Source organism: Corythoichthys intestinalis, chromosome 16 (genome assembly GCF_030265065.1).
Source record: "Corythoichthys intestinalis isolate RoL2023-P3 chromosome 16, ASM3026506v1, whole genome shotgun sequence".
NCBI classification, from domain to species: Eukaryota; Metazoa; Chordata; class Actinopteri; order Syngnathiformes; family Syngnathidae; genus Corythoichthys; species Corythoichthys intestinalis.
The window spans coordinates 20,152,261-20,164,680 of record NC_080410.1 but is presented as its reverse complement, the minus strand read 5'-3'; positions in this window follow the sequence as shown (position 1 = coordinate 20,164,680).

Sequence of the window (12,420 nt, the reverse complement as noted above, 5' to 3'; positions counted from 1 at the left end):
ACAGTATATGCTAATGTTGAACAACACATTTACAGGTTGTTGATTAAATGTATACGGCACAGTTTTAGTAAGCGCAACCAGACGACACTAATATTTTCTCAAAATTTTTCTGGGAAATGTTGGAAAGTTTTATCCACCTTCCTGCCCTTGAACTCAAGGCAAGTGATGGACCAGTCATCAGATGAGGAGGCAGATTGGTTCAACAATAGCACATTATATGCTGCTAAGACATTTTTGGGAAAGTGTACACTGAACAGAACATGGTACTGTAGTATTTTTAGTTTGCACTATTTGTCCCAAAAAAAAATCCTAATTTGGAACAGTCATCAGATAATTTGGAGACTGTTGTGGGGGTAATGATGTAACACTGGACAGTTTTAGTCTCTTCCAATCCGGTCTTTCACTGACACACACACCCCAAAACCCGCCTCCCTTGGAAAACAAGCAAAAACACTGAAGGGCACAGCTGTTCCACTGCAGAATTGCTGTCACGGAATATGGGTTCTTATCTTACGTTTGCTTTGTTCTCGCTGAAGACTGAATTTGGTTAAATTCCCTGACTGTCATCAGTAATGATCTTTGGGCTGAGCTGCAATGGGCTTCAACCCAACCCAGGTTCAGGGTTGCCAGATGGGAAAAACGGTCTCCAGTCCAATCACACCACAAAACCCGCCCAGTTCAATAATAATCATCCCAAATTACAACCTCCCGTTCAAGATAAGATGTTTCCCTTATGCAATGTTATGCATATTTTCGGATTATAAACAGAAAAATAAGTCAACAGTGAGGGAAGGCTGTAGATGTCGAATACTGTACATTTGAAGTGGGAAGGTTTGCTGCAAAGGAATCGCTGCAACGCTACTGATAAACCAATGATAAGCTCATTTCAATTCACAGCAGAAGGATGAAAAGAGCCACATGATTGAACATCTATCATTTGCAATGGCACTCAGAGAGTGGAGCTGATTAATGATTGATTGATGTTGGTTCAATAAGTTTCTCTCTAATCAGTTTCTCTCTGTGGGTAGTGATTTTTGCATGAGCTTTAAGTAATAAATACAGAGAACACATCAGCAGGTTAAAAAAAATAGCAGTGCTAGCATTAGCACTCTGTACAGTCTAACATTAGCAACAAAAGCTACATTGGTAGAATGACACTTCATATAGTGTTACCATAGATTTCATAAAATATTGACGGGGCACGAGATGCGGGGCCGATTAATAGGGGGCCTATCTCCGACAAAGCAAGTGGAAACAAAGACAAAGAGCTTTTTACGTTGAAAATTATTGTGAATAAATACTTAAATCCCTAAATACTTCACGCCTTATCACCACAAAGAGCTTTCTGCGTTGTAAATTCTTGTGAATTAATGCATAAATCCCTGAATTCTTTATAGATATAGACGTAAAACAGTCTCGATTCTAAGTTAAAAGAGCAAAGGACCACGCAGTTAGAATTTATTTTACGTAAATATGTCGAATGTGCTGCTAGTCTTTAAGCCACTGTGGCGCCGCCTTATCACCACAAAGAGCTTTTTACTTTGAAAATTCTTGTAATCAAATGCTTAAATCCCTGAATTCTTTATAGATATGAACGTAAAACAGTCTCGATTCTTGGTTAAAAGCAAAAAACGGGCAGTTAGCATTTATTTTACGTAAATTTTGCGAGTTATGACGCCAATGCCGTAGCGGTTAATTTTAGTTTCAAAATGCATGCATGGTATGAAAAATATAATAATTACCCTGAATCCTCGAACAAATCACTCCTGAGACAATCCTTCTTGTTTGTATGCGGTACAGCTTTCGTAGTTTTTCAACCTAAATCCGGCGGTTTGAGAATAACAGCAACTGACTTCGACCGACTAAAGCGGAGTGTGGGAAGGCCCCCTACTTGAAGGCGTGGCGCAGTGTCTGGCCTGTCAATATCATGATGAAGTCTATGAGTGTTACTATACCACTACACTAAATTATTTTAGCATCAAGCAGTATTTTTTTATTTTATTATTTTTACTAACTTTTTTTTAGTATTTTCAATCATAGTCCTAAAATAAAAATCTGATGATAATCTGTAGTGGTTTTACGCGAAATAGGTGCTTTGGCTCAATAAAAGTTGTAAAACCTGCCCTCTTCGTTCGTCTCCCACGTTTACTAATATAGAGAGCGTTGAGCTTTGAGAAAACCCATCTAGAGGTTGCCACTTCCTGGTTCTAAAATGTGCCGTATTATGCATACAGTATATAAATTATTAATAGAGTGTTGATATTTAAATTTCTACATTTGCACTTGGTATGGTTTAGTAAAATCTAGGGCTGCAGCTATCGAATATTTTAGTAATCGAGTAATCGACTGAAAATTCTATCGATTAATCGAGTAATCGGATAAAACATTTTTTTTAGGTAAAGAGCAATTATAAATATACATGAGAAAAAAAGACATTTAATCCAATATTGAACCATTTTCAGTCAATCAATTTTCGATGTACATTGTTGAAAACAGCCAACAATTGCATCTAAGATGTGACTAGAAAAAAAATTCACTGTTTTCACTCAAAAAACTTCTAGATCTTATTTTTAAAAAAACATATTTCTTACCTAAAAATGTAATTACGCTTGATAGCACACATAAACTTGAAAGCTACGCGTTTTCCCCACGTGTTTCTATTTAATTTCCATTTGTGTCAAACTATTTTTAAGTTTTAGTTAGGTTTTAAGCTAGTCTAAACTGTAAACACTGGTAGGATTTTGAGTTTTTGCAGTGTTCAAAATAAATGTATGATACCTGCTGTATTGGAGCACATTTATTCAGTAATGACTACTGAGCTAAAAGTGACTGTTAGCTTTATTATGTTTTAATTTTACACCCACATCACTCTACAGTGCTGTGTTTTTACAGATTAAATAAAGCCTGAATGTAAGACACGTTAGCCACGCATCGACAGTGGTCATAATCAATAGAAACCTAGCCCTCCAAAGGGCTAACGTTACGTGAGCGAGACCGTAACATTATATTTATTAGCGATGAAAAGTCTACTGATTAAAGATGGCGGCTGTTTACTAACACTGCCCTGACGCAGCCGAGTCTGTCATTTCGCATCTAGTCTTAAATGCATGCGATATCTATGAGACGCATCGGATACTACCTGCTACCAATCTAACATCATGCGGGCGTAGTTTTTAGCAACATCGGCGTAGTTTGTAGCGGCTGTCAGCTGCGGTAAGTTTTTTTTTTATTTTTTTTTATTTTTTAATTGCTTCTTCCTTACGCACGTGACGTCAGCGCGTTGTCCCGCATTAAAAGTAGTCCGGGTAAAACGTGATGCTTAGAGCTGGCAAAATTAAACGATTCCTCGAGGTGAATAACATTACTCGGATCAGTTCTTAAACTCGAGTTACTCGAGTTGCTCGAGTATTCGTTTCAGCTCTAGTAAAATCATTTTGTCCTGTTCCTGTCTGTCACCTCTAGACGTCTGTAATATGACCTCTAATGTAGAATAAATGTTTTATATCAGTAGAAATAAGGGATACTTTGGAACCAAGAAATCATAGCGACAGCATGCACGGAGACCCCAGTGAAGTGAATATTTTATTATTGTTTCAATGGCGTACCGCACCCAGGCTATTTTTAGACCGTGACGTCGCATCGTAAAGCGGAAGTAAAGCCGAAGTAGGACATTATAGACCCGCCCTCGCATAGACACAACGTAATTTGTGCTACTTTTCGCCGGTAATCTTTCCAAAACGAACATGCCGATCACGCATTGCTTTTTTGGAACTTGTAGAAACGACTCTAGACATTACAACACATGAAGGATGTTTTCTTCATACGTCTCCGGAAACCAAAAACTCGGGAGGAAAAAATGTGAAGACCGAATCAACTTGCGCGGACTTTAACACCAGCTCGGTGAATCCATTCACATTTCATATGCAGTAAACATTATGTTGGGTTGGCATGGTCTTTCAGAGGACAAAGAGGTAAGCCATTTTTATATTTTTAACTTATTTTTTTAGCGTAACGTTGTGCCGTACTGCTTCTGTCTGACAATGAATGACCTGAAAAGAATTACAATGGTATCTGACTGCCACTGTTACCGTTTCTGTTATATATGTATAAAAAAAAAAAAAAAAAAACATTAGTAAGGGGGAAGTGTAAATAAATTATAGGATTAAGATGTGTTATCATGAAAAAATTAAAAGTGTTCGTTGGCTGTCACTGAGTAGCATTTGCGATCGCTACACAAAGCTAACTAAATTACCCCCAAGAACGGTAAGAGACGTAGGACAACCAGAGGATATACAGAGCCTTGCAAAAGCATTCGGCCCCCTTGAACCTTGTAACCTTTCGCCACATTTCAGGCTTCAAACATAAAGATATAAAATTTTAATTTTTTGTCAAGAATCAACAACAAGTGGGACACAATCGTGAAGTGGAACAAAATTTATTGGATCATTTAAACTTATTTAACAAATAAAAAACTGAAAAGTGGGGCGTGCAATATTATTCGGCCCCCTTGTGTTAATACTTTGTAGCGCCACCTTTTGCTCCAATTACAGCTGCAAGTCGCTTGGGGTATGTTTCTATCAGTTTTGCACATCGAGAGACTGACATTCTTGCCCATTCTTCCTTGCAAAACAGCTCAGGCTCAGTGAGGTTGGATGGAGAGTGTTTGTGAACAGCAGTCTTCAGCTCTTTCCACAGATTCTCGATTGGATTCAGGTCTGGACTTTGACTTGGCCATTCTAACACCTAGATACGTTTATTTTTGAACCATTCCATTGTAGATTTGGCTTTATGCTTTGGATCATTGTCCTGTTGGAAGATAAATCTCCGTCCCAGTCTCAGGTCTTGTGCAGATACCAACAGGTTTTCTTCCAGAATGTTCCTGCATTTGGCTGCATCCATCTTCCCGTCAATTTTAACCATCTTCCCTGTCCCTGCTGAAGAAAAGCAGGCCCAAACCATGATGCTGCCACCACCATGTTTGACAGTGGGGATGGTGTGTTCAGGGTGATGAGCTGTGTTGCTTTTACGCCAAACATATCGTTTTGCATTGTGGCCAAAAAGTTCAATTTTGGTTTCATCTGACCAGAGCACCTTCTTCCACATGTTTGGTGTGTCTCCCAGGTGGCTTGTGGCAAACTTTAAACGAGACTTTTTATGGATATCTTTGAGAAATGGCTTTCTTCTTGCCACTCTTCCATAAAGGCCAGATTTGTGCAGTGTACGACTGATTGTTGTCCTATGGACAGACTCTCCCACCTCAGCTGTAGATCTCTGCAGTTCATCCAGAGTGATCATGGGCCTCTTTGCTGCATCTCTGATCAGTTTTCTCCTTGTTTGAGAAGAACGTTTGGAAGGACGGCCGGGTCTTGGTAGATTTGCAGTGGTCTGATGCTCCTTCCATTTCAATATGATGGCTTGCACAGTGCTCCTTGAGATGTTTAAAGCTTGGGAAATCTTTTTGTATCCAAATCCGGCTTTAAACTTCTCCACAACAGTATCTCGGACCTGCCTGGTGTGTTCCTTGGTTTTCATAATGCTCTCTGCACTTTAAACAGAACCCTGAGACTATCACAGAGCAGGTGCATTTTTACGGAGACTTGATTACACACATTTGGATTCTATTTATCATCATCGGTCATTTAGGACAACATTGGATCATTCAGAGATCCTCACTGAACTTCTGGAGTGAGTTTGCTGCACTGAAAGTAAAGGGGCCGAATAATATTGCACGCCCCACTTTTCAGTTTTTTATTTGTTAAAAAAGTTTAAATTATCCAATAAATGTTGTTCCACTTCACGATTGTGTCCCACTTGTTGTTGATTCTTGACAAAAAAATTGAATTTCATATCTTTATGTTTGAAGCCTGAAATGTGGCGAAAGGTTGCAAGATTCAAGGGGGCCGAATACTTTTGCAAGGCACTGTATAAGAAAGACAGGGCTGATGGTAAAGGATAGCTTGTTGAAACAGGAGAATGTCATTGTCAGTCGTGTCGATAAATAAGCTAAAGCTATGCTTAGGTCGGCTCGTTTTTTTCGTCTTTTTCAGCCTTTGACACTAAAGCCATCTCTTTATTTCCTATTAGGGACAAACGGTGGCATGTCCCTACTTAGCAACAGTAGCTAATGTTATGAATATTAATAGGCGGAAGTGACGTGTTGCTTGCGGTACGCCATTGTGAACTAGTGAAGCTTGGCGTCATTGAAAAACAATCGTAGTCCACGTCACCGGAATGTGTCAAAGTCACCACAGGCATTGCCAAAACTCACGTTTTTCCCCACTGACACACCCACTCCACCGACGGCAAATCAAAGCAAAGAGTTGAAAATTAATGATTGACTATTAAAGTTAGATCCAGTGAGCTGCATATTAATGAGGAAACCAAGCCAATAGGACCAACTAAATATCTTGAAAAATTACATTCTCGGAAACTGAAATTGTCGCGCAAACCTGGTAAAATGGAATATAGGGTTGTGAATAATAACGTCAAAACAAAAAGAATAATAAAACTTTAGTGCCACTTTAAGAATGATAAAATGGCTTCAGAAAATTGGTAGCCAGTTGTTATAATGTGTGCTTGTTTTCTCATTTACCTGACGCTCCGCTACATGATGAACACAAGTGCATGAAAACATGCCTGCCCCTCCCCCACGGATCCATTCATGCAGACTCTGTTACGTAAGTGTGTTAACCTGCTCGCCTCACAGACGTGTCCTTGTATCAACTCCATGCGTCAGAGCAGGATACAAAGAGAGCCATAATAAGAAGGGCAGACCATTTGCAATTAGGAAACAAAAGATGGAGGCACCGTAAACAGAGTGAAACGGAAAGAAAACATTATAGAGGGAGAAACCCAATCCCTGAACTCCAATTCCCAATGTGCGGAATGTACAGACATACTGTACAGTACACTGACACGCCCTCATCCGCAGCCCTGCAGGGATTTAATTTCCTGTAGGTTTCAGAACCTGTGCTACCTGCCTTCCCAAGTTAACTTGAAAAACAACACCCAGAAGTAGTGTGTGTGTGTGTGTGTGTGTGTGTGTGTGTGTGTGTGTGTGTGTGTGTGTGTGTGTGTGTGTGTGTGTGTGTGTGTGTGTGTGTGTGTGTGTGTGTGTGTGTGTGTGTGTGTGAATATATGCCTTTTTAAATTCCCACAGCGTAAGCAGTGCAGTACAGAACAGGAACACCCGCAAAGCCATCGTCAGATTGGCATAAAAAAAAAAAAAAAGCCTCACTGAGATAAATATTGACATGGTATATAGCAAATAGTGGCTCGGTACAGCCAAGAAACACATCTGATCAGTTTTTAGGCTCTTCGCCAGCAGGGTGGATATAATAAATGTAATGGATTTGATACATATACAAACACAACAGTGAGTAATCCTTGGATATAATCCTCGTCCTGGGTTGTGAGCACCACAGGAGATTAAACAACATGCAACAACACTTGGTCCAAATCTGTTGGCTATTGGAAACCCCAGAACCTTTAACCTTTTCTGTGCCATTGACTATGATAGACGTCCAATAATGTGGCTATTGTCATCTTTTTGCTTGTAATTGGAATCGGTTTTTCACTATCAGACATCCAATCTTATTGTAAGTGGGAGGGTTGGCAGAGAACACTCATCTTTCAATGCAACTGACCAGTAGCGGAACAAATGTGAACAGAGCCTGGGTGCAATAAGTACAAATGGGCCCCCCCGAGGTGAACTTGGCAGGTGTCAGTCCTAGTGGATAATTATTCACTGCCCCATCCACACTTTCGCTGGCCCTTCAAGATGATTGTCCAATGTGTAGGGCTGGGGCGGTGCTAGTGGAGCTGAGCAGGGAGGAGAAATTTGAATACTTTAACAATTAACACTATATTCCAGCTCTGCGGATCATCTTATCTTCCCGTCTGACTTTCCCCTGACCCAACCGCACCCCCTTTACGCCTGCAAACCAGGGACCCTAAAGGCCCGGTTGTAGCTGCAACGAGGGGATATATCTTAACATTTAAACTAGTGCTGTCAAATTTATCGCATTACCGGGCGGTAATTAATTTTTTTAAGTTATCACGTTAAAATATTTGACGCATTTAACGCATGCGCTTAATGACACGCTCATGCATTGCCTCAAACAGATTACAATGATGCCGTATTTTCACATTGGGAGCTATAAGGCAAAGAAAGGCAAGTGGACTCAGGCATTCATTGGACAGCGCCATTTATTTTCAACTCCTTCACAACAAACATAAGTATCATTTCATGAAAGCACAACAAAAATAAAATTCCTATCTCTCAAAAAAAAATAATGTTCACAAAAAGAAAAGCACTTCAATCTTTATTAATGAGGCCCTATTCTCACACAGTTAAACAACAATGCAAAGAACTGGCATTCCCAATCAAAATGGCTATGCAAAATGTGCATAAAACTTACTCAGACTTTGGTCAAACTCTATTCAAACATTTCGTTTAGCTCAACAAATACACTGGATGGCAATATTTAGTCACAATATACAAAACAATCAGAGGTCTCGTACGTTGTGAAGCCAGCAGTCAAATCAATGTGAATCACAATCGACCCAGTCTAAAAAAAAGGAAGCTACGGCGTCAGTCAAGGGACAAAATACACTCATTGACCTGATTTCTAAGAACTGTAATTTAAAACTCGACATTGACACCTTGTGGTGTATTTCAATCATGACCTTACGTAGTTAAAGACACTGTGGAAGAACGGCAGGGATCCATTGTGACGTCACCGCTCAGCGACGTCACCAATTGCGAGCTACTAGTTTATTTTTGGATTGAAAATTTTACAAATTGTATTAAGACGAAAACATTAAAAGGGGTTTTAAATAATATAAAATTTGTACTAACATGTATCTTTTAAGAACTGCAAGTCTTTCTATCCGAGGAGCGTGGATCCCTTTCACAGAAAAAATTTTGATAATGTTAATGCCATCTTGTGAATTTATTGTTCTAATAAACAAATACAGTACTTATGTACAGTATGTTGAATGTATATTTCTGTCTTATCTTTCCAATCCAACAATAATTTACAGAAAAATATGGCCATATTTTAGAGATGGTTTGACTTGCGATTAATTACTATTAATTATTTTTTTAAGCTGTGACTAACTCGATTAAAAATTTTAATCGTTTGACAGCCCTAATTTAAACACTATACTACAGCTCCGCGTATCATCTTAACTTTCTGTTTGACCCTCCCCTCGTCCAACCACACCCCCAGCACCCCCTTAAACTCCGTCCCAGCCACTAATGGCGCAAGACGTCCTATCCATTTTGAGAGGGAAGAGCAAATGAACGTTCGTTCATTCGCCCTTCACAGTTAAAATGAACTGGACATGTCGCGCCATCAATGGCAGGTTGGCTAGACATGCCCAGAGGTGGGTAGAGTGGCCAAAAGTAAGAGTAGCGTTACTTCAAAAGAATATTACTCAAGTAAAAGTAATCATCCAAAAAAATGTACTCAAGTACAAGTAAAAAAGTATCCAATGAAAATAATACTCAAGTAATGAGAAACACTGTAACTGCTTTTTTTTTTTTAAACAATGGAATTTCTTGCACAATTTTTGCACAATCTATATGAACTGTTGTTATACTGTAGAATAACCCAATGCATGACCACATTAAGCCAAAGAAATACAAAAACCAAAAAACATTGAATTCCGGCGAGCGGGAGAAAAAAAGACGGAAATGAAGCATTATTTGTCCAAAGAGCATGAGTGCCCTCTAGTGGAGAAAATATTTCCTAGTTTGAATAGTGAATACAGTAGTTGGTCAATCGGTGCCAAATAAAAACTGGGAGAGAGGTTTAAATCCGAGCTTTCAAGTCATGTCAAGTCAAATACTTCACTGTTTTTTAATCTGTGTGATTTTGACAAAAATCAGATCACATTTGATCACATGGTGATTTTTATGCAAAAATGTGAGAAATTTCCAAAAGGTTCAGATACTTTTTCATACCACTGTATCAGCAGCGTTATTTGCAGATGTGGGAAAAGTAGCCAAAAATTTTACTCAAGTAAGAGTAGCATTACTTCAAAATAATATTACTCAAGTAAAAGTAAAATCCAATCCAAAAAATGTATTCAAGTACAAGTAAAAAAAACGTATTTGGTGAAAAGAATACTCAAGTCATGAATAACTTTGTGAGTAACTGCTAAAATATTTGATTTTTTTCTTAAACAATTGTATTTTTTTTTCCAAGCACACAGTTTGAAAATATGAACTGTTAGTATTTACAAAACCACATTAAGCCAAATTTTTTAAAATTTTTTAAAAAACAACAACAACAACATTGAATTTCAGCGAGAGAAAATAATCTACAGAAATGAAGCATTATTCGTCCAAAGAGCATGAGTACCCGCTAGTGGAAAAAAACATATTTCCTGTTATGAAACTAAAAGGACTATATCTCCAGTTTTCCGTGGTCAATCGGAGCCAAATAAAAACTGGGAAAGTGATTAAAATCCGGGGTTTCGGGTCAAGTTGATGGTGGCGCTCTATATCAAATACCTAATTTTTTACGGTGCTTTAGAGACGCTACGTGATTGAGCAGGCTTGCATGATTATAGAATGGCAAGCTTGCGTCCGATCGGTGTAATGGAGTCATGTGATTATTGTCATGACGTCTTATTGGTGAAATTGGTAGAGCCACTCTTTGCATTGGTGGCAAAAAAATGATAAATCTAATATGTAGAAAAAAGAGGAAAAATGCAATCGAATACAATTGGCAAAGCTCCCCTTTATTAATTCTAACATCAAGCAACATAGCTGCTTTAAGAATACAATGATAGCATGTACCTTGAAAGCCTGGTGGAGAGGAATGGAAATTACGCATTCACAATTAGCGCCGTGTAAATTTTCACCAATCTGGCACAACCCAGACTTTGGAGTTAATAAAATTCCTATTTATTTTAGCACATGGGATGAAACGGGAATAAACCAGTTACAGCATTTGTTTAAAGATAATAAATTCATGTCGTCTGGAAAAAAAATACTACAAAATTTTCAAATCAAAGGGGTCAATTTCCTTCAATACAATAAAATCAGGGCAGCCATCAATAGCAAATTCCCATCTCTAACGGGTACGTTAGATCCACCACCTTTCATAAGTAAAATAAGTAAACTTTCATCCTCAACAAAAAAAAAAAAAATACTTTCAAAAGTATATAAAGCCCTCTCATGTAACAACTCTACTTGTCAACCAATCGAAAAATGGAGTAACGACCTTTCGGTAACATTAGATAATAACTATTGGACCCACATTTGTAAAAATAGATTTACAATGACAAAGAATAAGAACCTTCAACTTATACTGTTCAAAATACTGCAGAGATGGCATATTACTCGATCTAAAATGCACAAAATGGGATTCGCCTAATCCGACAAATGTACAAACTGCAACGAAGATATTTCAGATACATACTTTCATGCTCTTTGGCAATGTAAATCCAGTACAAGAGTTCTGGTCACAGGTAACGAAGAAACTCTCTTCCCTTTTGAACTGCAGGATTCCATTGTCTCCAAATCTTTGTCTGCTTGGCAATCTGAATACAGTGAATATCTCAAATCATCAAGCCCGTCCACTGCTGGCAAGTTCAACAATATTAAAAAAAACACAATATTGCTGAATTGGAAAAACAAACAAAATATTAACATTAACTAATGTCTAAATCTAATCATTAAATATATAACATTAGCGAAAATATCTGCCAAACAGACAAATAAAATGGACAAATACGAACAACAGTGGGAAACAGTTGCTAGAATGATGAACATAGAATAAAGATTCTCTCTTGCCTGCGAAGGAATGCCACAACAGGGGAGTGGTGGGCGAATGCGGGTGTGCATTGCGGGGATTGGTCAGGGCCCTGGCGCCTCTCCCGCTTCTCCTGCCCTGTGGCCGGTGGCTCTGGCTGTCGGGGTTGGTGGTGCGTCCCCTCCTCCCATCCCTGAAGGCCGGTTGATGGGACCACCCTGGATCCCGGGGGGGTGACGATGGCTCCTTTGCTTGGCTGCGGGAGGAGTGATAGGCTGCGCTGCCCCCCCCGCCCCACGGGTAGGCTGGGTGGGGGGCGTGGCCCTGGGGTGGTGCCCGCGTAGCGTCTCCGCTCGTCTGCGTGGATGTCCCGTGTTTGGTGGGGCTTGCGCATGACTAAATGCGATTAGGCGTGCTCGGGTGGGGGGCCCCGGTGCCGGGATTGGCGATGGGGCGGCGAAGGGTCGGTTGCCGACAGGCTTACACTCACAAGGGATTCAAACGATTACTGGTTTCTAGATCACAGAGCTGATTAGTGTACACTCCACCCCTCCCAATCACTTAGTTTATAGACTCGCCAACCCCCTTCCCCATCTTTCCCTGGTCAACAGGCCCCCCACATGGTGTCAACCGGAAATACATCTAGCTGACG